The sequence below is a fragment of the Nycticebus coucang genome, chromosome 3 (genome assembly GCF_027406575.1).
Source record: "Nycticebus coucang isolate mNycCou1 chromosome 3, mNycCou1.pri, whole genome shotgun sequence".
Taxonomy (NCBI): Eukaryota; Metazoa; Chordata; class Mammalia; order Primates; family Lorisidae; genus Nycticebus; species Nycticebus coucang.
This window is the reverse complement of record NC_069782.1, coordinates 102,293,638-102,319,303: the sequence shown is the minus strand read 5'-3', so window position 1 is coordinate 102,319,303 and position 25,666 is coordinate 102,293,638. Positions and strand designations below refer to the sequence as shown.

The 25,666-nt window shown below is 34.3% G+C and overlaps 1 pseudogene; it reads right to left on the bottom strand.

The window, feature by feature from the left end:
• Positions 1-1,520: 1,520 nt before the first annotated feature.
• On the bottom strand, positions 1,521-25,122 carry LOC128581073 (small nuclear ribonucleoprotein-associated protein N-like; annotated as a pseudogene).
• Between the last annotated feature and the right edge of the window lie 544 nt (positions 25,123-25,666).

The following is a 25,666-nucleotide window of genomic DNA, read 5'->3' as shown; positions in this document are numbered from 1 at the left end:
AAATTAATTAGAATTATTTACTTTTTAAAATTTAATTAGGTAGAATTATTTAATTTTTTTAAATTTCAAAATGTTACGGGGATCTTAATGTTTGTGGTTATGCGGATTGCTTTTGTACTGCTTATGTCGGGGTTAAAAGTGTGCACATCACCCAGATGGTGTTCCCTGTTCACCAGTACACACCTCCCCTCTCCCATCTGCTCAATTTCCCTTGAGTTTTACTTCTCTCCATACGTGATTGGTTAGTCCAAGTTTAATAGTGAGTGCTGTGATGTTTGTTTGTTTTTTCTTAGAGCCCTCACTTAGATAATGGCTTCCAGTACCATAAAAATTGTTCCAAAAGGCATTAAGGTCTCTTTCTTCATGGCTGACTAGTAGTCCAGGATAGATGCATATACCACATTTTGTTAGTCCACTCATGAATTGATAGGTACTGGGGTTGATTCCACATCTTTGAAGTTGTGAATTGCATTTCAGTAAACAGTGAAATACGGTGTTGTTTTGATAAAAAGACTTACTTTCCTTTGGGTAAACACCCAGTAGTGGGATTGTTGGATTAAAGTCTACTCTTAGTTCTTTGAGGTGTCTCCATACTATTTTCCATAGAGGTTGCTCTGGTTTTTCTGTCCCAATAACAGTATATGAGTGTTCCTTGTTCTTTGAATCCACGCCAGCATCTATTGGTTTTGGACTTTTTGATAAAAACCATTTTCACTGGGGTTAGATTAAATCTTATTGTGGTTTTGATTTTCATTTCTCTGATGATTAGAGACAGTGAACATTTTTTCATGTTTATTGGCCATTAGTTTTTCTTTTAAAAAGCTCTGTTCATGTCTTATTGACACTTTTTAATGGTGTTATTTGTTTTTTTCTTTTTTTCTTTCTGATTTGTTTGAGTTCTTTGTGGATTCTGGTTATTAGATCGTTATTGGATATAAAGAATGCAAATATTTCCTCCTACTTTGTAAGCTATTTGCTCTGTTGATTGCTTCCTTGGCTATGCAGATTTATTTATTTATTTATTTATTGCCACAGTCTCACTCAGTCACCCTGGGCAGAGTGCAGTGGTGTCATAGCTCACAGCAACTCAAACTCCTGGGCTCAAGCAATCTTCTTGCCTCAGCCTCCCTAGTAGCTAGGACTACAGGCATGGCCACAATGCCCTGCGAGTGGGCATTTTTTCTCTTTTTAGTAGCAATGGGTCTTGCTCTTGCTCTGGCTGGTCTGAAACTCCTGAGCTTAAGGAATCCACCTGCTTCACAGAGTGCTAGGATTATCGGTGTGAGCTACCATGCCCAGACTGTGCAGATGCTTGTAAATGTATTAAGTGTGCCATTTATTTATTTTTGTTGTAACTGAGATTGCTATCAAGGTCTTCTTTTTTTAAATTTCTGTATACATTTATTATTGGCTATTATTAATTCAGAAAGGGGACAAAAAGCTCACAAACATTCTATAAAATTTCATAAGATACATTGCAGGGGAAAAAGTGACTGTGATATACCAACAGTATCTGTATCTTAGGATCTGGGAGGATGCATTCCTGGGGAAGGTGGACCTCTAACTGCTGATGGAGATGTCTCATTCTTAGAGGAGTCATACCTATAGGTGCTCCTCGAGCACAGGCCCATGGGTGGTCTCATAGCAGGTGGAGGAGACATAATAACTGGAGATGGTGTTGCTCTGTCTACAGGGGAACATGGGGATCCCACGTCCTGATGGGTACTAGGTTGGGATTCCAGCAATGCTGGCAGTAGCAGCAATGGCAGCAGGTACTACAGTGCCTCTTCCCTGTGGGTCATTACCTGCTGGGATGGTCCCCTAACTCCTTGGACTGGGCCTGCTAATCCAGCGGGAGCCGGAAGAATTGGTGCATCAGCTGGTCCTCCTCTGCCAGCTGCCCTGCCAAATCCAGGGCCTCCTGCAGCTCCAGCAAGTGGTACTTGAGCAATGCCAGTACCTGTGGGGGAGGCTCTCCACAGTCACAGATACCAAGTTCTCCCCACACAGCAACATCAGACCCCAAACCAGCTTTTCTTCACATTCTGGATGCGTCACATTCTTTGTCTTGATCTTCCTGAATTCATCACAATCACAGAAGATCAAATTCATGTGTTTGTCAAAAGCCTTCATGGTGCCAGTGAAGATCCGGCCATCTTGCCGGATACAGTTCATTCTATAGTCAGTGTAGCTGATTACAAACAAAACTCAGGCTCCAGCTACTGTTGGAAATTTCTGCCCAGCTTGCATTATTTCTAGGAGACCCTGCATCATACCTTTATCTACAGCCTTAAAGATCAAGAAATTTTAACTGTGCACATCAGATTTGGTGGAATCACAATCATGACTGTGGGCAAGAGTAGCAAGATTTTAAATTGGGGTCTTCTTCATAAATTCTTTGCCTAGGCCAGTATCTAGTAGAGTTTCTTTTGACATTTTCTTCTAGAGTTCTTATGGTTTCAGACCTTACATTTAAATTTGTTATTCATCTTGAATTAATTTTTGTGAGTAGTGAGAGATCTGGATCCTGTTTCAATCATTTGCACGTGGCTATCCAATCCCCAGTGTGTATTGATGTCTGCTTTGTCAGAGGTCAGTTGGCTGTATGTGGATGCTCTTCTATGTGGGTTGTCTGTTCTGTTGGTGTTCATCTCCATTTTCATGCCAAAGCTATTTTAGTTAGTATAGACTTGCAGTGTAGCTTGAAGTCTGACAAAATGATGCCTCTGGAGTAGAATTATTTAACATCAAAATAAATAAAACATTTTCGGGTAGAGTAACATATGCCCCAAAAGATCATGGGTCTTCTGTAATTCTTCCTAATGAAATAAATATTAGAAAATATTATGAATGGAGTTGCAATGAACAATCTGGCGCAAATATCTTTGTTATGAAGTGATTTTTAGTTTTTTGGATATACACCTAGTAGAGGAATTGCAAGATCAAATGGTAGGTCTACATTTGGATCCCTGAGTATTCTTCATACTTGTTTCCAAAAGGGACATATTAGCTTGCACTCCTACCAGCAGTGCAGAAGTGCTCCCTTTTCTCCACATTCACTCCAACATCTGTAGTTTTGGGATTTTGTTATGTGAGCCACTCTTACGGGAGTTAGATGATATCTCAAAGTGGTTTTGATTTGCATTTTTCTGATGATTAAAGATGATGAGCATTTTTTCATGTCTGTAGGCCATGTGCCTATCATCTTCAGAGAAGCTTCTGCTTAAGTCCCTTGCCCACAATAAAATGGAATTTTTCTTTTATTATTAATAAGTTTGAGTTCTCTGTGGATTCTGGTTATCAAACCTTTGTCAGAAGCATAACCTGCAAATATCCTCTCCCATTCTGACGGCTGTCAGCTTGCTTTACTTACTGTGTTCTTGGCTGTGTTTTTAGTTTGATCAGATCCCAGTAATGTATTTTTGGTGTTGCTTCAATTGCCCAGGGGGTCCTCCTCATAGTATTCTCCCAGGCCAATTTCTTCAAGTGCTTCTCCTGCACTCACTCCAAGAATCTTTATAGTTTCATGTCTTAAGTTTAAATCTTTTATCCAGTGAGAGTCAATTTTTGTTAATGGTGAAAGGTTAATGGGTCCAGTTTCAGTCTTCTACAAGTCGCCAGCCAATTCTCCCAGCACCATTTGTTAATAGGGGAATTTTTCTTCCCCCAATTTATATTTTTGATAGGCTTATCAAAGATCAAATGATGATGTAATAAAAAAAGAAAGAAAATATTATAGGCCTACTTTGAATGTATCTGACTTGACTTTTTAAGCTAAAGGATATTTGTTGCAAATACAATGACATTTTGATAATGGGAGAAGTGAAAGTAATCAGTAATATTAATTCATTAAAATTTTGTAGTTTTTTTACCATCTAATTAAACAAATCGTAAATCCTTGATTGAGTCAAGCTTGCAAACACTTATGAGTTATTTTTCTTTTTTTTCAGGAGCACAAAGTTATTTCTGGGGGGAAAGAAATACTGTCACAAACAAATTATTCTGTGCAGCTGTTCGTTTGCATAGAAAAATGACTGCATAAACATAGAGGAATATGTCATGTTTGAGGGGAAATTGTTGGTATACACAAATGAAAGGAATAATTAAAAATGCCCTTTTCTAAATGAAATGTTGAAAGAAAAGTCACTACAGTCACTATTTGTTATTAAAGAAATACATAATAATTTTTAATCAATTTATAATGAATTAAAGATATGATTCTTTTCTCTTAGGGCTTCATGAAAAATTGAAGGAAAAGGAGATTTTCTTAGGTAAATATCTGGAGAACATAACATACCTCAGAACAAATGGTGTGTAAAACTAAGTAAACAACTAATGGACTACTTAAATAAATAATCTATAGTACAGTCCTAGCAAAATTCTACTAAACATACAAGTATTTAATACATGTTTAGTAGAATAAAGAGTAGAATAAAACTTAGTAGACTATTTAATAATAATAATATAGAATATTTAATAATATGTGTTTAGTATAATTTTGCTCATGATCCCCTGGACATTTCTTTCCATATTTAGACACTAAGGAAAAGCACAAACATAGTTAATGGAGTCATAAAAATTCTATAAAGAGATTGTCCTAAACTTGTACTAGGAATTCTATAAATAGCTCCAGGAAGGACTTTAATCATGACCCTCTTTTTTTTTTTTATTATTGGGGATTCATTGAGGGTACAATAAGCCAGGTTACACTGATTGCTATCATGACCCTCTTATGGTACTTATGTTCTATACTGCAATTACATGTATAATCTCCTCCACTCTGTGGTGAATTCCTGGAGGACAGGATCCAAGTCTTGACCTAGTTCACTTGCACCTCATCACAGTACACTCAAAGGAGAAGCATGGATGGCAAGGAGGCAGCTAGATGGGAAAGATTAATAATGGGACATTAATAGAATTGTCAGATAGTGCAAAGCAGAATTCTTTTTATTTTTCAATTATAAGTTCAAAGTATACATTAATAAATTTGTAAAATATTTCCAACAATTTTCAGTGAGCTAATGATTACCATTCTCAGGAATAAAATAATGATGAAAGCTAATGGCCAAGTAACTAGGAGAAGGTGATTCTAATCATTTATTTAAATTTAGGCTCATGCCTGTAACACAGCACTTGGGGATGTTGAGGTGGAAGGATCACTGAAGCCAAGAATTCAAGACTAGCAACATAGCAAGATCCTATTCCTAAAAAATAAAAATAAAAATAAATTTGCTTTCTTGAGAGGCTGAGGCATGAGAATCCATAGTTTCTTTTAATACTGTTAGTAATTTAAGCACAGCCTAGATAGCACAGTAGTGCTTTTATATCCTGTTTAATAAATTGTTGTGTACTATAAAAGCACAAAGATAACAGCAATGAGGATTACATGTTTTTTAAAAGATTTGTATGAAATCCATCAAGAATTGATGTTTGAATAAAATGTAATGTGGAGGATGGAGTCAGGACACATTTTTCATATGAATATTCTATTGATCCAGTATTAAAACTACTACCTCTTCTCCCCATCTGTACTATACTATCAGCCCTGTCAAAAATTGTCATGTGTGTGGATCGCTTTCTAGATTCAATTCTGTAATATTATATTATTTTTTCTGATATCACACTGGTTTATTTATTGTAATGTTATAATTTAGTATCTGGTATCATAGATCATTCAATCTTGCTCTCTGCTTTCATATGTAATTTTAGAATCAACTTACTTTATTAAAAATCTTTTGGATTTTTATGAGATTACACAAAACCTATAGTTCATTTGAGAAGCCATTGCTCTCTTTATAGTATGGAGTTTCCCAGTGCTTTCAATTCATGAAGATGATACATGTCTCCTTCTCTAATTTATTTCCTAATGGTGTGCAGTTTTATTTGTGGAGATCTTAACACATACTTCATAAGGTTTATTCAAAGAAAAGGTAAATGTCACAGCATTGTTATAATTGCTAGTATAAAAAATCCAATGCATGGTGTATGCTGGCATTGGTTTTAAATTCTCTTCCTACATTCTCTTCATAATTTTATCAACTTTTGTAGCTTCCTTATACATAAAATCATGATGCTTGCATATAATTTCAATTTTACATCTTCTATGGCAATGCCAATAACTTTTTTTCCCTTCATTCTTTCTAGACTAAGACTTCCAATACATTGATGAATGGACATGATAATGGTGGACATCCTTGACTTCCTGCCTGTTCTCAAAGGAAGCCCTTTCTTTTTTGTTATTATTATTATTATTATTTTATTGTTGGGGATTCATTGAGGGTACCATAAGCTAGGTTACACTGATTGCATTTGTTAGGTAAAGTCCCTCTTGCAATCATGTCTTGCCCCCAGAAGGTACCTATCCCTTGAGAATGATGTTTTCTACACTGTGTTTAGGTGGTTTTTGTATGAGTTTGAAGAGTGAGCTCTGCTATAATCCTAAATCCATTTTTGACTGCTAACAGTGTTTTATTTTGCAAAGATGTTCAATTTTAACAATTCTTTTTTCCTGAATCTTTTGAAATATTTTTTATTCTGTAAATAAAGAGAATTGCATTGTTGAGTTTCAATCTTTACACCAAAATTTTATTTCTGAAATTAGCCCTGTTTTGACTTGACATATTAAGCTTTTTATACATCACAAAATGTGCTTAGAATGTTCTTTTCTAACATTTTATTTCATAGTTTTGGATAAAAATTCATGAGAAAGATTGCTATATGTTTTCCTTTCTTGTATAATAATATCCTTATTGATTTTTGCTACCAGTCAGTCCTTATAATGTTAATTATAATAATTAATTGTATCTCCTTTTCTTTTTCCTGAAATAATGTATTTTTAAAAGTCAATATTTCTTTTTCAAACATTTGACATACAACAAGACACCTACACAAGAGTTTTATTAATAGTTTTTTTAAATAACTTCTTCAGTTTATGAATAAAATGAATAAGAGAATTGAATTTTCACTTATGTCAGTGTTGTTAGTTGTTTTTTCTAGGAATTGTCTACAGTATGTAAATTTTCTTACTGCTTTAAACTTAATTTCTTGCCAATCTTACCAGTTAAAAATATTTTTTATGAGCCTTGTGTAAGTTCTCAGAATTGGTTAGTTTATAAGTTCGTAGAATTTCTTAACTAGCCTTGTTAAGTTTCACCATATACATGGTAGCTAACCATTCAATCAGAGATTCAAGGATACTGCTAAATAGATTTCTGGAGACCTTTTTCTTCATACTTCCCTCCTCTTTGTTACTCTGTCCCATAAAGTACACAACTTCAGTTTCCTAAATTGGCCACGCTTTTATCCTCAACTCAGACCCTTATGCAGTTTTGATTCTTACTCTGAGTAGTCCAGCTCGTTCCTCAGGCAGAAAGCCAAGACAATTGCACTACTCCTTTCGTTTGATTCAGGGATCACAATCATACATTTCAATTTTTGAAAGAGAGTACTTCAGATATTTTCTCTAGATTTTCTAGTTTTTAAGGAGAAAGTCTGATTTTTAGCTACAAATTTATGTTTAAAAGCAAAAATTCTCCCTCTGCATTTGTCACTTACTGTCCTTTCACAGTAAATTTCCAAGTGTCGGAGGTATCAGGGATCCCGCTGATGGTAGAATAGGGTACATTGTAATGTGAGGCAAATCTTCTTACCTTTTTCTCATCACCCCTTTCCAAATGTATTACACAGGAATTTTTCTTTTTCTTTTCTTCTGATATTGATAGGATATTGTACTACTTTTTATTTTAACTTAAGGAAATGGAGTAAAGAAAGCTATGATTTTCTCTACATTCTGAATATTATCTAGCGTTTCATGTTGAAAATATCCTTCTTTTTTTTTTTTTTTTTGTAGAGACAGAGTCTCACTTTATGGCCCTCAGTAGAGTGCCGTGGCCTCACACAGCTCACAGCAACCTCCAACTCCTGGGCTTAAGCGATTCTCTTGCCTCAGCCTCCCGAGTAGCTGGGACTACAGGATATCCTTAATTGAAGTCCTATCATTTAAAAATCATAACTTTTATATAATTCACACATAAAATAATGTTACAATTTTTTAAAAAACACTCTCTCTCTACCCAACCTATTTCTAATCCTCTAGACATGATTTTTGCTTCTATGTAATTTAATATTTTCAGGTTAGGCTGATTCTTTATCCCACTCTTTCTACTGCTCCTATCACTCCACTTTTCTCCTTCCTCAACATAACAAGCAAATTCTCACTATAATTATACTTAAACAAAAATTCAGTATTTGCATGAATGAATATTTAAATATTGTTACATTTAAACTACACTGTTGATTATGATTGTATATTTAATTTTTTTAAGTAACAGATAAAATGCTATGTATTCATTATGTACAATATAATGTTTTGAAGTATATACATTGTGGAATGACTACATGTAGTTAATTAATGTATTGTTGCTTATTTTTTTATTTTGCAATTTTTTTTTTCCTGACGTTGCAAATTAGGCATAGGCAATAGGTTGCCTGCCTAACATCAATCATCCTTTTTCCTCCTTAGTGATAAAAATCTCGATGTTTAGCCAGGCACATTGCAACCTGAAATAAAAGCAGTTAAATATTGCCAATACAAAATATTGCCAAATAGAAATATTGTTGGCAAAGGATAATTAAAAGGTGACTTATCTGAGAAGGGTACTTTTGGTCTAGCTGCTTTAATTGTACTAATAATACAGAACTTACCTTTTCCTCTTAAAGCTTTTACTTTATTAACAGTGGACTTTTTCTTTTTCAGAACTTATGAATAAATTAATCAAATACAAGTGAGTAGGTATATTGATAGCCATTAATATATCCTATCCAAATGCCCTTAAATATTTTGTTCATGGATAAGTAAAGGAAGAACACTTAAAAGGTGAGCTTCACAGTAGCATTTTGAAGGCTTGACATTTCAGTGATCAGCTTATCAATCAAACACTGATGACCTTCCCACTTTAATAGTTTACTAAAAGAGCTGTTAGAATAACCTTCTCTTTCTCTGACAGACTGAAAGCCAGCTGTCTATGACATGTTCTAGTCCATACACGTCAGCAAATAAGGAAACGACATTGTACAGGGTGTCTGTAAAGTTCACGTGCACTTACAAGGTTACAGCTATTTTAAACTGCACATGAACTTTATGGACAACTTGTGTTTTACCAGTTTATGTACTATGCATGTTTGATAAGGGTAAATTAGATGTGTTTGATTAAGAGTGCTATGCCTATGTTCTCATCCCTTCCTATATTTAGGATTAAATACTGGATATGATTTTTCTTCACACTGCCAATCTCTTCTAACAGAAGATACGCTATGTCAACAGGTGGATATGTTTGTGTGTGTGTATTATAATACACTCACATACATAAAGTGTTTTATAACTCATTTTATGTTATTAGAAACTAAAAAGTCTACATACGTGTTTACATGTATTTATAAACGTAACTAGTACAACTATAGGAATTTACATAAATTAAACATGTGATCTTGAATTTTGTTTGTACAAACATATATATCGATGGATAGGGGTATTCTATATAATTTAAAGTTATCATTGTCTATTCTTAGAAAACGATTTGGCCATCATTTCTTTCAGATACTACTTGTAACAGTTCGAGTCTGAAGCAATTGTGTCTGGTTCATCACTCTTTCAGAGTCATGTATTATATATATCCTAAAGTCCTCATACATTTACACAACGAATAGACCCGGTAGGGCAGGATTTTAGCTTTAGGGATAAATTGGATAAATGATACATCTTACACTTGGTGAATGCAAATTAGTTGGATTATCCTCTAGTACTAACTACAAAAATACATTCTGGACAGAGTAAACACCCGTCACTTTGGGAATACTCTAACTCCTGGCATTGTTGGCTTCAAGTTTCTTTATACTCATTGTAAACCTTACTGGAAAAGGAGAAAACAAAACATTCGGTCATGGTAGGTGAACTGTAACTTTCAAAAAATTTTCTTTTGCTGGTATCATTATCAGAAAGAAGAACATTTCTCCTGAGAAATCAGCTCGTGAACAGTGTGAAGTTATTCATGATTTTTCACTTTCTGTCAACTGTAGAGATACTCAAGAACTTAATTTATGAAACCTGCCTAGCAATATTAAAAAAATAAAAAGGGGGCGGCGCCTGTGGCTCAGTGAGTAGGGCGCTGGCTCCATATGCCGAGGGTGGCGGGTTCAAACCCAGCCCCGGCCAAACTGCAACAAAAAAATAGCCGGGCGTTGTGGCGGGCGCCTGTTGTCCCAGCTGCTCGGGAGGCTGAGGCAGGAGAATCGCGTAAGCCCAAGAGTTAGAGGTTGCTGTGAGCCGTGTGACGCCACGGCACTCTATCCGAGGGCGGTACAGTGAGACTCTGTCTCTACAAAAAAAAAAAAAAAGAATAAAAAAAAATAAAAAGGTAGGAATCCTGAGGTTTGATGCCATGTTTGGCTTTACATTATTTTTCTATCTTTTAAAAAAAATTCCAGAATATTATAGGCATAGATATGTTTTCATTATATGAATTGCTTTTGTACAGTTTGAATCAAATTTGTAAGTGTACTCATCACCCAGATTATGTACATTATATTATATCCACTAGGTATGAATCTACCGTATTTTTCAGTTCCCTTCCACATGGCTTGATATCCATTGAGTTTTACTATCAAACGTGCACATGGGTGTTGATAGATTTGTTAAAGATTAATTTTTATTCTGCCCAAATTTCTTACCTTCTTTTGGAAAGCTGGCTTATTTTTCTTGTAATATAATGTGTATCTTGACCACATAAGGACATGAATTACATAGATGTAGAATATTGTTATTTGTGACAATTTTGACCAAAGTATTATATCTTTCTTTTTCCTTATTTTCTGGTTAAGGCAAAAACACTGATAACTTTTACATTCATAAGCCCACTCTTGTATGATCCTGAATGTTGGCTATTTTCAATCCTTTATGTCTTTTTTTGAATGTGATCTATTGGCAAAAAAAATTATTTTCTAATTTATTTTAATTACAAACTTTGTAATCAACTCTCAGCTATGATAACCAGTATTTATATCATTGTCATTATCTAAGTAGAGAAACTCATACTACCATTAAAATAACTACAAACCATCTCTTACCTTCATCATGAATAAGGAGTTACTACTCTGCTGTAGTCAACATATTCTTTGATCAAAAGCCCTAAATTTATTTGCTTGTATTTCTGTTTTTCAGGAAGAAGTTTGCTCAATTTATTTTCCAATCATTTAATGGCCTCAACAAACAGTTAAAATTAACTACTTAACTCCCTAAAACCATAGGAATTTCAGCAAGAAAAATGAGTATCTCTCAAAGTCAATAATCCATGATTAAAATGACCATATATCTATGTTGCTAATAGAATTCCTGATTTATACATTTGTCTAGACATCCAATCTGGTTAAGCTTTTCCTTGGCTTTACTTCTTTAAGAAGATATTTTTCATAACGGTTGCACTAAAGGAAGCCAGTATGAACTTGACCTCCATTTGTGCTATTAGGTTTTGTTATGTTCTTGTTTAATAGCCTTTGAAATGCACATTACATTTCTGATGTTAGCATATGGTTAAATAGAAATGATGGCCAGCAATAACCTGGAGCATTCCAGAAGCAGCATAACTAACACTTTCTTTCAAGGAGAGCGAGAAGTGCTTTGCTGATAAAATAAAATTTGCTGAGATTCTTGGACCCTGATAGGTTGGGACAGCTAATTCTTGCTCTCATTGCAGAGGAAGTATATGATGCTGCAGTCTCTGCTGAGTCCTCAGCACCAGTGAACTTGTGTGATCCATGCTGTGATCTGGAAAATGCAATAAGATTCCAGTGTGCTAATTGTTGGGGTCAGTGGGAAATTCAGGTTCTGTTTAGAAACACAGGGAAGGGAGATAGGCTGAAGCTACTGAGAGCATTATTTAATAAAGTTTTATTGTATTGTGGTGCTTTGGTTTGTTTCTTTAGCGATAAACCTATCTGTATCGCTAGACATGAAATGCACTAAAATTTGCACTTGTACTTGCAAAGTACTTGTTTAACGAAAACTTATGGACTGAACTGTAGTTTTTCAAGATGCAATGATAACATGCAACTCGAACAACATGCTCGTTGACATTCACCACTCACCAGAGAAACAATATTAATTTCACCAACATATAACAGCCAGAAGACACAAATCTGGGGGAGAAACCTGTGCATCTACATCAAGGATAAATAAGATTTTAAAGAAGATGGAAGGTGAAGATTATACTTTCACCCTTATGGCTGCAGAAGCTGAGTTCATGCTCCTTCTAAGAAGCCCCCAAAGCATGATCTTTCCTAAAAATAAATAATATGAAAACTTTTCTTTCATTTTTAATTTCAAGGGTTTTTTTGTTTGTTTTGTTTATATAGGAAAAATAATGTAGTAATTCATAGGGCACTGATCTCATCAACAGACATGTATCAGTGTCACTGAAAAGTCAAAGAAAAATCATTTACCTCTAATAAAGACTGGCTTTCTTTTTTTTTTTTTTCAGGCTTAGTGGCTCATGCCTAGACCTCTGGGAAATGGAGGTGGCAGGATTGTTTGGACTCAGAATTTTGAGACCAGCCTGAGTAAGAATGAGACCCTCTCCAGTCTCTTCTAAAGATACCAAAGTCAGCCAGCCTTAGTAGAGCATGCCGCTGGTTCCCATTACTCCTGGGATCGTTTGAGCCCAGGAGTTTGAGGTTGCAGTTAGCTATAATGATGTCACTGCACTCTACCAAGGGAGAAGTTCAATTCTCAATTTTATAAAAATTTTGCAACTTTCTTCCATTGAACTTGAAGCATCTTAAATCATCAATAGTACTATACATTCAGATAAAAAGTCTAAGATTAAAAATAAAATTATTAGCTCATATAAAGAAAATATAAATTTGAACAGAGCATTGTATTTTGTTAGAAACAATGTTCTTAAGAAATGAAGAAAAAGTCCAGAAATGTGCTTGGATTTGGTTAATGTGCACACACTATTTGAAAAGATTGCAATCAAGCCACAATATTCTACTAATCTGTGTAGAAATTTCAGTCATCAAAATGTATAAATGTTTTTTATAAGAACACAATGAGAAACACTGAAGTATAAACAATTTGCAAGAAAGCTGGTTTTGCATAGAAAAAATACTTCAGCATGACAGAACATTCTTTCATTGTCATCTGTTATTAATTGTATTTTGGAAATGTTTGAACCTTTAAAATAATCTTTCACACATCAAACTCAATGATCTACAATTCCATTGAACTTTCTGCAAAAGAGATTTAAAAATTCTGATAGCATTTTGTTCTCAATATTTGGAAATCTTTAATCAAAATTTTTAATGAGTGGCGAACCAAAACACTTCAGCTTTTAAAGTTTTGTCAAATTGCAATATTTAAAAAGTGCTTGCAAATAAGACATTGACATCTCCATAAAAACAGGAGATTGCTACCAAATTAAACAACGAGGGCACAGTGGGGCACACCTTATAAGTTTGCAATTCTATACTTGCTTTTAGAGTATTGCAATCTGTAAAAGAATTTTCTGATAAAGTTTCATTTTTTAATTAGATACATTTGTATTCTATACCAAAAGCAAAATGAATTTCAAAATACAAATTCTTGCATTATATAAATTCAGTTTCCAAAATTATGGGTGCAGAAAGTATTTTTGACAATTTTTTTCTGTAAACATATATGCCAAAATAGGTATGAGAAATTAGGGAATTTTTTTTTTTTAAAGTATCTGCAATAACATTTGACCTTTGAATTTAAATACTATGGTTTTCAATGAAAAACACAGAATTTTAATTAATTATACTCCAGTTTAGAGAATTTTGGCTCAACTTACAGATATCACAGCACTGATAGAGTATTTTCTTATTTGAAAATACTATGGTTTACAGAGGAAATAAGTTGAAGAAGTAAACATCTTTAATTTATTAACCCTAAAATAAATAAAGAGCACTGACAATTATAAAAAAAGTTTATATTGGAAAATAAATGTTCTTCAAAAACTGAAATAAAATCAGTGAAATTGAATTTTAAGGGCAATATGGCTAGAAAAAGTTTACTATATATGAATGTTACTTATAATATTCAGTTATTTAATAACAAATACAAAGATTTTTGTTTAAATGTTCGGAGATACATATAATTTTAGTTTTTAGGAAAGGTAATTTTGAAAAGAATTTTTAAAATATTTCTAGATCTGCTAATATAATTTAATAAATTTATCAGTAAATTTTGTAAGTATTTTAAAATAAGTAATTCAATTATTTTCAGCAATCCTTTTTACTGTCAATATTTTTTCAGTTGATAATCATATGCCTATTCTATGTATTAAATATTAATTAAAAAACAAGTATATTGATATCCTAGGTTGAAACCTCCTTCTTTATAGATGAGTAGCTGCAGTGGAAAATGGTCACGCTACATATGATAGAGTCAAGTTCTCCCAACTACTTAAAAGAGTCAAAGCAAAACAATACTCCTTTTATTTCAAGTTCAAGATTAGCTTTTCTGTGTTTATTTGTTAGTTTTTATTTTTGTTACAATTATACTGGGATATAAAACAGTTTGTTTTCATCTAGGTAAACTAATATTCTCACTTGACAAAAAGATATATGAAAGAACTGCCACTTAAAGAAGTTTTTTTTTTTTTTTTTTTCAGATGAAATCAAATGAATATTGAGTCCCTACCCCATTAGGCTGGCAGAAAACTAAATCAAGACCAGGATTGGGGTGTCCTTTTTTGTCATATTTTTTAAGCTATTAATGCAAGACTTTGTCAAAGCATCCCATTGTCCCTCATTATTCCATGTGACTTACTGTGGAGATGCTTGTGAACCAAGTCCATACCTTTTTTATTTTTTTGAAGTTCGAAAGGTTCAATAGCATTCAAGACACCTGAAGAATAAAAATATTTAAAATTCTCTCCATTTATTTGCCTACCATCTTATTACACATTTTGAGAAGGTAAGTCACAGATTCTATAGCTTGAAGAATCTGTGTATCTTAAATGTGTCTTAAGACTTGGGGATAATGTTCTTTCTCTATTTCTGTCTATAGTTTTTCAAAGGATGTTATATTTCCCCTTCCCTTCTGATACACCAAGCTTCATTTCTTCAGTTTGGATATTCACAATGGCAGGAAAATGGGTTGCCTTGGGTTTCTTTTTCAAATCATTACAATTTGCCCAGAAACTAAAGAATAAATATGGTCTTGAAACCGTAGTCAATTTATTAATAGTGGAGGAGCAACAGTAATGTCAATAAATGATCCTAGTCTAACTTTCTACGGCTTCCTTTGCCATTTCTCTCAAGGCTGACTTTCTTTTTCTGTTGCTCACTGAGGGGAATATATCATCTTCTTCTGATGAGCATCAGACACAGAACTGGTGATAGAAGTATTTGGTGGGCAGAAAGGCTTCGTGGAAAGAATGCAAAGTATAAAATCACATATGCTATGTTTGAATTTCAGCTTCTGTACTTTTTGCTTCTATTTGCCCTTGAGCTTCTAAAAATAAATGAATCCTATTTCTTGATTTGTAGAATAGTGATAACAATTCCAGAAGGGTGGTAGTTTTGTGAGAACACCACAGGCATTCAGTATGTTCTGCTCCCCCCATATTTCTTTCCAAATTAGAGGTAGTGAATAGTGTAGACTCAATGTAATTGATTATGGCAAAATATATTTGTAATTTGTTATTGTTTTGTTGCTATTCTTATTATTTTTTCCATGCGTCGTCTAGTGTTAAACTTCTCAATTAAGGAAAAGAATGGTAAAATCTGAGATTATGTTTAGTTAACAAAAGTTAAAAACTAAAGTTCTCACTAACTTATGTACTAAGGCCCCTGGTATGGCTTAAGCCGAGTTTAAAAGGTACTGACTTTCTCTCTTACGATTCAGTAAATGTGTTTTATTTTGTTAGCAAGCAATTTCCTTCAGGCTTAGGTCAGAATTTCTTTGAGATAAAAATGGTAACATATTTGTACTTTGTCACAATTCTCAGTAAACCATCGGAGCTGTGTTTTGGCTATCCGGTAAAATATATACCCTTCTTAGAATTTGTTACGCATTTATTTTAAGACTACAAGGTCAATGATGTCTGCTCACATTGGGCCTTTCCAAATTTATATTATTAATCATAGGGATAGGAAAAAATGTTCCACTGTTTTGTTTTTTTTTTAACTGGACTCCTTCCAGCTTTCCCACGCACTTCTATTTCTTTGCATCCATTTACACAACGAAAACAGTCCTACCTCATTCAATTTTCTCTTCTCAAGGTATGGGTTCACTCCTCCTAAGTTTCATTGTCTTATTCAGAGTATTACACCTTAGGCACCCGTTCCACTTGTGTCTGCATTCTTTTAACCCATTGGTGATATTCCAATAACAATATTATAATCCAGAAATGCTAAGGCAGTGGAAAAGTAGAACAGATAAGGTATGCATGATAACCACAGAGCACAGAGGACTGATTGTGGAAGATAGCCCTTGATAGGGTAATGAGTTATCTGTGGTAGATTCTCTGGAATGTGTTATTTTCTTAACCACAGATAACATAGTATTTACTCTAGGCATTGAGTAATCTAGGCATTTGAATCGTTGCATTGTTACCCTGATATTATGTCCAGAGTTGCTAATAATTGGACCTTTGATTATAGGCCTTCCTTTAAAACACACAGCAACTGCAACGGACATTTAATTTGAAATGACTCAGAGGGTGATCTTCCTTTTTCTGAAAAAATATTTCAGTAGCAGCTGTGTTTGCTGGCATCCTTCCTACCTAAATGTTGACCTAGGTTGACCCTAGAGGTCTCTTTTAGAACAAAATTTTGGAAATAGTTTTCTTATTAGCAAATGTACACTGTTAGGCACCTGTAAGACATGTCTACACATTAGTAAAACTTCACTGTTTTGCATCACTTTATCTCTACTTTTTAGATATTAGTCATTTAATCACACGGGTGAAATTACTGTAAATTGCAGTAGGTAAAAAATTAGTAAATGAAGGTGTGATTATGGCCAAGACTGATGTGTAGTTTGTATATACTAGGGTGATTGTGTTGATTGTGAAGATGCTAGAGTACTTCTTACTTTTTGTCAAATCCTCTGAGTGTTTCCCACTCTATCTATTGCCCTAGTTACCCTGGGAATTTGCAGAGGATCCTGAACCTTCACACTGGAGTTCCATAGGACTTCTTTTAAATCTGCTGTTGCACCTTATGATGGTATTCCTGCTAGATAGTCTCTAGTGCCCAACACTCAAGGACCACCATTAGCTGTTCCCTACCTCTGTTTCATGCCTGTGAGTTAGTCAATTCACCCTGGCTCTTGAAGATCTATTTTTATTAATCTCTACGGTCAGAGTAGGTCCAGATACAAAGAGAGGTGACATCCATTATGACAGAACCTCACAGAGCATATTCTGTTTCCTTTTGCATGCCAGAGACTATGGCTATTTGTCTTTAATTCACAGTCACTCTCTTATTACCACTAACACAAACTGCAGCATACGCAGGATTTGATCCAAGGGAAACTAGAAATGAAGCCATAGGCAGAAAGGAGGGGCAAACTGAGCATTTTCTAGATATAGGAGCTCAAACAGAGAAGGGTTATAAGCAACAGAAAAGTGGTGTGAAAAACAGGCAGGATTTGGGAGTTCCTAGGGGTTGGAAAACAACCAGGGTTTGAGTACCTATTCAACCCATATACAAGTTGAATTTTATTGTCATTTAATGTATCAATATATTAAAAACATCTGAATGCCCACACATCACAGGCATTAAAACATAATTCCTAAAAGAGAATGATAATGTTTATATAGTGGTCAACTTAAATTGCCCACAATTCTGAACATATATTTAACCCTGTTGATAGAATAATTATCATTATTATCCTTGTTGTACTGATGATAAATTGAGGCCCAAAGATAATCTTTAAATGGGAAGTAGTGTTTTAATCACTTCCTAGTTATTCTGTTGATGAGGGATTACTATGGCCAAACACACAACCAGTTGACAGAAGAGTTTGATAGTAGTCTGTAAGTGTGTAAACATACTTAATGTTTACAATTGAGAACAGAGTGGAAAACCAGAACTTTGAAAGGCGAGCTTTGTAGTATCAAGATGGTGGGATCCCCTCATTCACACACAAGGATGCGATTGACTTATATGAATAAATCTGTAAGCTTTACTTAGAATAAGAACTGTGTTTCAGGAGTGAGTGGGATGTTGCCATTTTGCTAGGAGATCTTGAAAGCAGAGTGGAGAACTGTGGCTATGGTTTCACCAAGTGTTGGAGCAGTACATAATACTGGGCCTTAATTTTAATTCTCATACACAAATAACCCAGTACATATCTCAACTGTTTAGGAAGCCCCATAACAGTTGAGATCAAATGTGATGGTAGAACTGTGGAACTTAATGAAATCACAGACTATTGGAAGAGCTAGAGAAGTTTAAAAGCAATTGCTATTAGTTCTGAAATTGAAAATGCATAATAGACTATAATCAGTGATATTGTTGATTTTAAGAGAATTCTACACTTTATAAATAAAAGTCTTCCAATAATTATCAGTTTTATAGAGGGAGCTTTTCGAAAGCTTAATGTAGTTTAATATAACTAAGTAATACCACGAATGGGTATTAGTGGGACAGTGATAGCTTGTTCAAATATATCACATAAACAATTAATAAAAATTAACAATGATGTATGAATTGTTAGACTGATTTAATGGATGGTTTGCATTAAACATACATCATTTGTAAGGATATGTCATATTTGCAAATGAAGAGAAGTTTAAGCCAACTCCAAAATTAGAGCAAAACAGGCCCCAAGATTACCTTCACTCATGACACCAATTCCAGAAAGTTTCCAAAATTACCCTCAGTTTTAATAATTTACTAAAAAGGCTCATGTAACACACTAGAAGCAGTTATACTCACTGTTATAGTTTATTAAAGGGAAAGGCTACCGATTAAGAGCAAATAAGAGATTATTCATAGGACTGAGTCCAGGAGGTTTCCAAATATGGACTTTCATTTGGCCTGTCTGCCTGAAGCAGCATGCATTATTCTCCCAGCATAGACAGTTGCCAATATTCACAAATTACTGCCATCTAGAGAAGCTAACCCAACATTTCACTGTTCAGAGTTTTCATTAGGGTTTCATTATGTAGGCGTGATTGATTGACTAAGTGATTGATTGCCAGCACAGTTGATTTCAGTTTCCAGGTTGATTCATACCATATGACCCCAATCCCCCACCCAAAGGCACATTGTAAAAACTGTCTATAGTAGTTACCAGAAGTCCACAAGTAAAACAAAACACTGCCGGTATGCCAAACATTGCATAGAGATTACTTCTCAGAAAGGGAGGACAAAGACCAGACTGTTCTTTGGGCCATACCAAACTCCTCAGTATTCAAGTAAGATGTAATTTTAAATATTTCTATTACATTAACTCAGTAATTAACTAGTTATAAGAATCTTGAATACCACTTCTAATTGTCTTCATGCAAAAAAATGACTACGGGTTTTAATTTTATTTTTTGTAGTACTTTCCTAAATTTCCATCATGTGATATGTATATATTTGCAATTAAAAATAAAATGCATGTGTAAAAATATTATCAGAATATTTAATCTTTTTCTACTAGAATAAAATTCTTTGGGAATAATTTGAGTTCTGTACCTATTTGCAATCATTATTCTTTTGATTTTTTTAGTTCATCACATTAGTTATGGTAGATATTGATAAAAAGTTAGCCACATTTTATTAAAAATTCTAAGCCTATGGTGTTTGAAATTGAATTTCCTTCTGTTATAAATTACTGAGGTTTTTAGGTAACCTCAGTGGGGTTTTTGTTTTGCTTTGTTTCTCTAATTAATTAAAATTTCTTTTCAAAGTGATGAAAAGACATCTTGTTTCTTTGCATGGCAGAATTTTGGTTTATTCTTTAAAAAACTTCTATATCATTTTCTAAAACATCCTATGTTTTTATTATTTATGAGACACACACACATATATATATTTACTTTCATTTACTGTTCTTTGTACTTGACATGACATGAGTTTCAGAGGTGGAGGTAGAGATATTCAGCCATATTATTTTGTTTTTCTCCTTTCCAATTCTAAGAAAAAAATTAGTGGTTGGCTGTGATATTTACCATCAATTAAAAGGGTTCATTTTAAAAATTCACCTATTTTTTTTCAACCTCATTCCCCATCTGAGATCTGAATCAATTGAAATATTTTTTCTATTGTCTTTTTACATAGATCATAAGTACATTTATGCCATTTTCAGTGTGTTGATTATTTGTACAAATTAGAGTTCTTACATCATACTAATCAACATAGATTTCACCTCATTTACCCAATTACAGCATTAGGACATTTGTTGAGCATCTATTCATTTTCTCAATGTTAGTTTTGTCTAAAATTAGTTTTTATTACCAGCTAAGAAATCTTATCAAAATTTATTATAATTCAAACAAAATTGCCATCAGAACTAAGAGAATTAGGTTATTATGGTCTTGGCCATTAAATTTTGTAATTGTATTAACCTACAAACTACTTAAACAAGTTGTAGGTAAATTTACATTCGTCTTTTCAAATCAGGACGTTTCTATGGCCTCATTACGTGGCGTGGAACTATCTATAGTTTTAACATAGAAGCAAAAGTGTCTGAGGTGGAGAGCTGGATTTTCTTCTCTCTTCACTTTATTAGTTAAAATTCTGGGTATTACTGGAATATCCTTTTACAGTTTCTCATCAGAACCCAAGTGCTATTTTCTTCTAGTTTGTACTAATAGAGTTTTATTAAGCAATTCAGACTTGATGGATTTTAATGAGGGCAGGGAAGTTATTACTGTCCTTATTGGTGTTTTGAATCTGATTTGGACTGAACTGTAATGTACACTTCCTAAATTAACGATTTCAATCTAGTAAGAATTGACCAAGTTCTGAGTTCAGTCAATAAAGTCGTCAGCGAGTCATTAAAATGATGTTTATTATTAGGACAGCCAAATGTAGAGGAGGCAAAAGAGAAGAGAAGGAATATTAGTGGCTTGCAGACAAATGGTAGGTCCCAATTGATTTGTTTGTGCTTTTTTATATTCAAAAAGTTATAAACAACATGAGAAATTTTAACGGGATTTAACTTGAAAACTCTGACAAACGTTTAGAGTTCATCCATGCTGAGTTGATGAGTTTCTTCTTAAGGGGGAAAAAAGAAATTTACTCCTGTCAAGCTGATGATCATTTTGGTTAACTTATAGACACAGTTCTACATCAAGTCCTTGTTTTACACCTCAGCATAAGAACTGCATTTCATCAGCTTGATAGCAATTTCATAGCACCAACATTAAAGTACATTCACCTGGGGGAAATATCCATTAGTCATTGACTGTATGTTCGCTAGACCTACGGATGTGCACAAGTAATCACTAATTGTTGGATTTTAGTCCTTTCCCTTCAGGCACCAAGAATACAAGGTTGTTTCTATTCCCTATTTACGCTGACAGTTCAACCTCTGGCAAACGCAGTGCATGAGAACATCAGCATGTGTCCACATTTTGAAAATAATTCATGTCTAGGAAACTCCATGAAGTCCTCCTGCAAGAGCACCGAGGCAGACATCCACATCGTAAAGAATAAAATCAATTATGGAAAATCAAGTCTTCTTCCCCTACGACTGTGTAACAACTCCGAGACCAGATGTTCTAGCACCTGGCAACCAGCAGAACATGAAGTCCCCAGAAAGATTATAAACCTTGCAACTCTACTTATTTTAACAGCCATCTCAGGGTTTTTCTCTTAAAGAGATCTCTTTAAAGTGAAAATATCTCCTTGCACTGACATAAAACAGTTTACTCACTTTAAAATTTTATGATGAACACTATATCAAGAAATACAGGGAAAAGCCAGCAATAAGAACAACATTGAGAGTATTTTATTTTTTTACATCAGCTCATCCTGAACTATTTTGTTACTCTAAACTAAATCTGAACGCCCTTTTTTTTAGTCCTCCACCATTTCTCATCTTGCCTCAATCTCTCTCTCCATGTGTAACTTCCTGTCCTGGAACTGCTCTGATCCCACCACTGTGCCTTCATTCTGTGCCAGCTTACAGAACTATTTATATATATAGTTCTTACAGAACTATTGCAATAAACTGACAATATTTGATTGAAAAAGATGTCTTTAAATTCCCAGAACCACCTTAAATATCTCTTCCTCAGAGATGCCTTCACTGATCTCCCATCCAAGTTATCTTCATTGATGTTACTACCGAGCAATACCACTACAACATCAAGCTTATCACACTAAATTCCCCCCACTTTCTTTTTGTAGCTGGCTGACATATTGAACTGTAATCTTGTTCAGAAACTATTTTTCTTTTTTCTTTAATTGACTCATGTGGTGTCTGATCCCCATAAGTACTCCAAAATTCTTTGTGGAATCAATGAAAGAGCAGAGATTTAATGAAGGAAGAAGAAGTTGGGGCTTACTTTGGTAGTGGATGGGGAATCACTAAATAATAATAATCTCATCTTGAAAGAAGCAATGACTTTCTTGCTCTTGGGTGACTAATCTGTCAGTGATGGGGATAAAGGAAAAGTGAGGAAAAGGGAAAGAAGCAGGGAGACTAGAGGGCGAATCTGAAAGCTTTTCAAATAATACATCTTTTGGTTGGTTGGGGTGGGGAGATGAATTTCACACACAGCAAAAAGAAGAAAAGGAAGGAAAAGAAGAAACAGCAGCAGCAGCAGCAACTCAAATTGTGGCAAATGCATCCTGAAGATTAAACATTTGATAAAATCCAGCATCTGTAGTTCCCAGGCAGAACAAAGGGACTATGGGCAGGTATAGATTCTATACATGTAACTCCAACTCTTTTGTGCATCATTTAGCTACAAGATGCCAAATTCTATGCTATTTATGGCAGTAGATTTACTTAGCACTTATTATTGGTTTAGATAAAGTTTAAAATAAGTCCTTTATTCTGATCCCATAAGCACTAACCCCATGGTCTGTTTGAGTCCACACTGAGGAGCACATGAACTAGAAATAAGCAGCGCTGTAGCGGTCATCAACCAAGTGAGTAGTTTACTTGCAAATAAATGACTTAGCATCATAAATTATTTAAGAATCAACCAAAACATATAACTTTTTATTAAATCACTTAAAAATTTCCTTTTATATTTATTACTATTTTAAAACCCAAACTATTTGAAAATTACATTGAAATATTTTAAATTTATAGATACTTCAATTTCCTATGTTGTACACTAATGGCGAGAGAAAAATTTGATGGCAATTTGACCATATGGATCAAAAGTCTTCAAAATGTACATTAATTTCACCCCCAAATTCTACCTTAAAAAATAAACACTAAGGTTATAAATCGGGGGAAAATGTGCATTTAAAACATGTCTATCAGACACACGTTTGCAATAGCAAAATGCTTAATTAAAATCATCCAGATGCATATGTTAGTGAATTATTAAAGAAATTATGTATCTTCCTATATGGATGCTAATCCTCAAAATTAAAATGATTCAATAGTTGCTACATACCTGGCACTTTTCTAACACTTTGTATGAATGATTCTTTTAATTGTCATAGCTACATATGTATTCACTCTTGATCTTCAGAATTATTATTATTATTTGACAGAGAAGGAAACTAAAACCCACAGATGTTAATTTAGTTCCCTAATCTCATTCCAAAAAGGGGTGAAAATGGTTTATGAAACTAGGCTGGTGCTATTTGCCAGAGCACAATATAACCATTATGAATACTGAAACATTTACGTAACTATTGGCACAGGACAAAACCCACAGCATCTTCCAATCTGAAACAAAAAAAATTTTTGGAATAATTGTTGTAGATAATTTGATATAATACACATAAAGCATATAAAATAGCAGCTATTTAAATTTTCTAATTGTATACAATTTAATTTCAATTGAAGCCTTTTCTTCTGAAGCTGAGTGGTTTGGTATATTATAGTCAATTGTACATAACTATGTACAAATCACCCAATACACATGCATAGAAGGAACTATGTAACGTGTGGCACAGGTATTTTGCATGATGGCAAATATTAGCAAATTTCCATGTTTTCCATATTGATCTTTGGTCTTGAGTTACTGCAATGTGAAACAACACGTATTACCAAGACAAAAAAAATCCTTTGTCGTTTTTCATTGATAGTCTCTGTGACTGTTTGGATAACAGACATCCACAGTAGGAAAAGGGACACTGAGATATTAGAATATAATAGCAAGAATCTACAGCTGAATATCTAGAATCACTGTGGGCTGAAAACTGTCTTATTTAATCCCCTACCGTTCAGGGTATTTTATGACCAGAATTTTGATTTAATAAGTGCACGGTGGATGAATTAAATTTCTCAAAGACAGACTCTAAATAACAAAGTGTAAATTATTTTTTTCCAGTCTCACTTTGTTGCCCTCGGTAGAGTGCTGTTGTGTCACAGCTCACAGCAACCTTCAGCTCTTGGGCTTAGGCGATTTTCTTGTCTCAGCCTCCCAAGTAGCCGGGACTACAGGCGCCCGCCACAATGCCCGGCTATTTTTTTGTTGCAGTTTGGCTGGGGCCAGGTTCAAACCAGCCACCCTCAGTATATGGGGATGGCGCCCTATTCACTGAGCCACAGGTGCTGCCCTACAGTGTACAATTTTTGTTCAGAGAGATAAACCAGAAATTCTTAGAGAATACAAAAAAAAAAAGTTCAAGTAGTAATCACATATGTGTGTGTATGTATATGCTATAGCCACATGTTAATATATTGGTGTGTATTTTCCTATGTATCTCTATGTATATATCCATATACTCAACTCACTTTCCCATACATAGGTACATATACATATACATATAAACTCATGCATACATTTTCTTTTACTGTGGAGTGGCTACCCGTGACATTGACTTATAATTAATTGGCTTTGTGGTGAGTTTTAGAGCAAGAAGTTCAGTTTTTTGTTTGGCAAAGGCTGCTGCCCCAGACTGTGAGTGAAGACACTGTAGTTAAAACGTACTTTCAAACACACGTTTTGAAAAATCATGCTCGCCCATGCTGATAAAAAACAAGGAAAAGAAGCAAATAGAAAAAAATGTCAGAATTCTTTCTACACTTATCATGGTAATTTGACAAACTATCTTCAGCTATTTTCCCTTTGATTACAAAAGTAAACAAGGGTAAAGATGGATGTAACTGTGCCCAGAGGCCTCACTTGATCTGCCTTTCTTGATAAAGTACCCAGATAATCAGCCATTGCAGAGAATAGCACAGAAAGAGCTCAATGGAGGTGTGTGAGACTCTGAATAAGGGAACCTCAACATTGTTTAGAACCATCTGCTTTTCTCCGAGAACATTGGCCTCTGTGGCATTCAAAAAAAGTCTACACTTAATTTACCAAAGTAAGAGCATCCTGGATCTCATTTCACTGAATCCAGCTGTGAGTGTTTATCGGGGCTGGATCAGTTAGTTGTTGACTGTTGCTTGCAGCAGCAATAAACCTTACACCAGCGATTGTCTCAAGGTTACTGTTCTGGTTATCTACGGCTGCATGACAAACTACCCCACAACTTTATGCTATAAAACAACAACCATTTTATT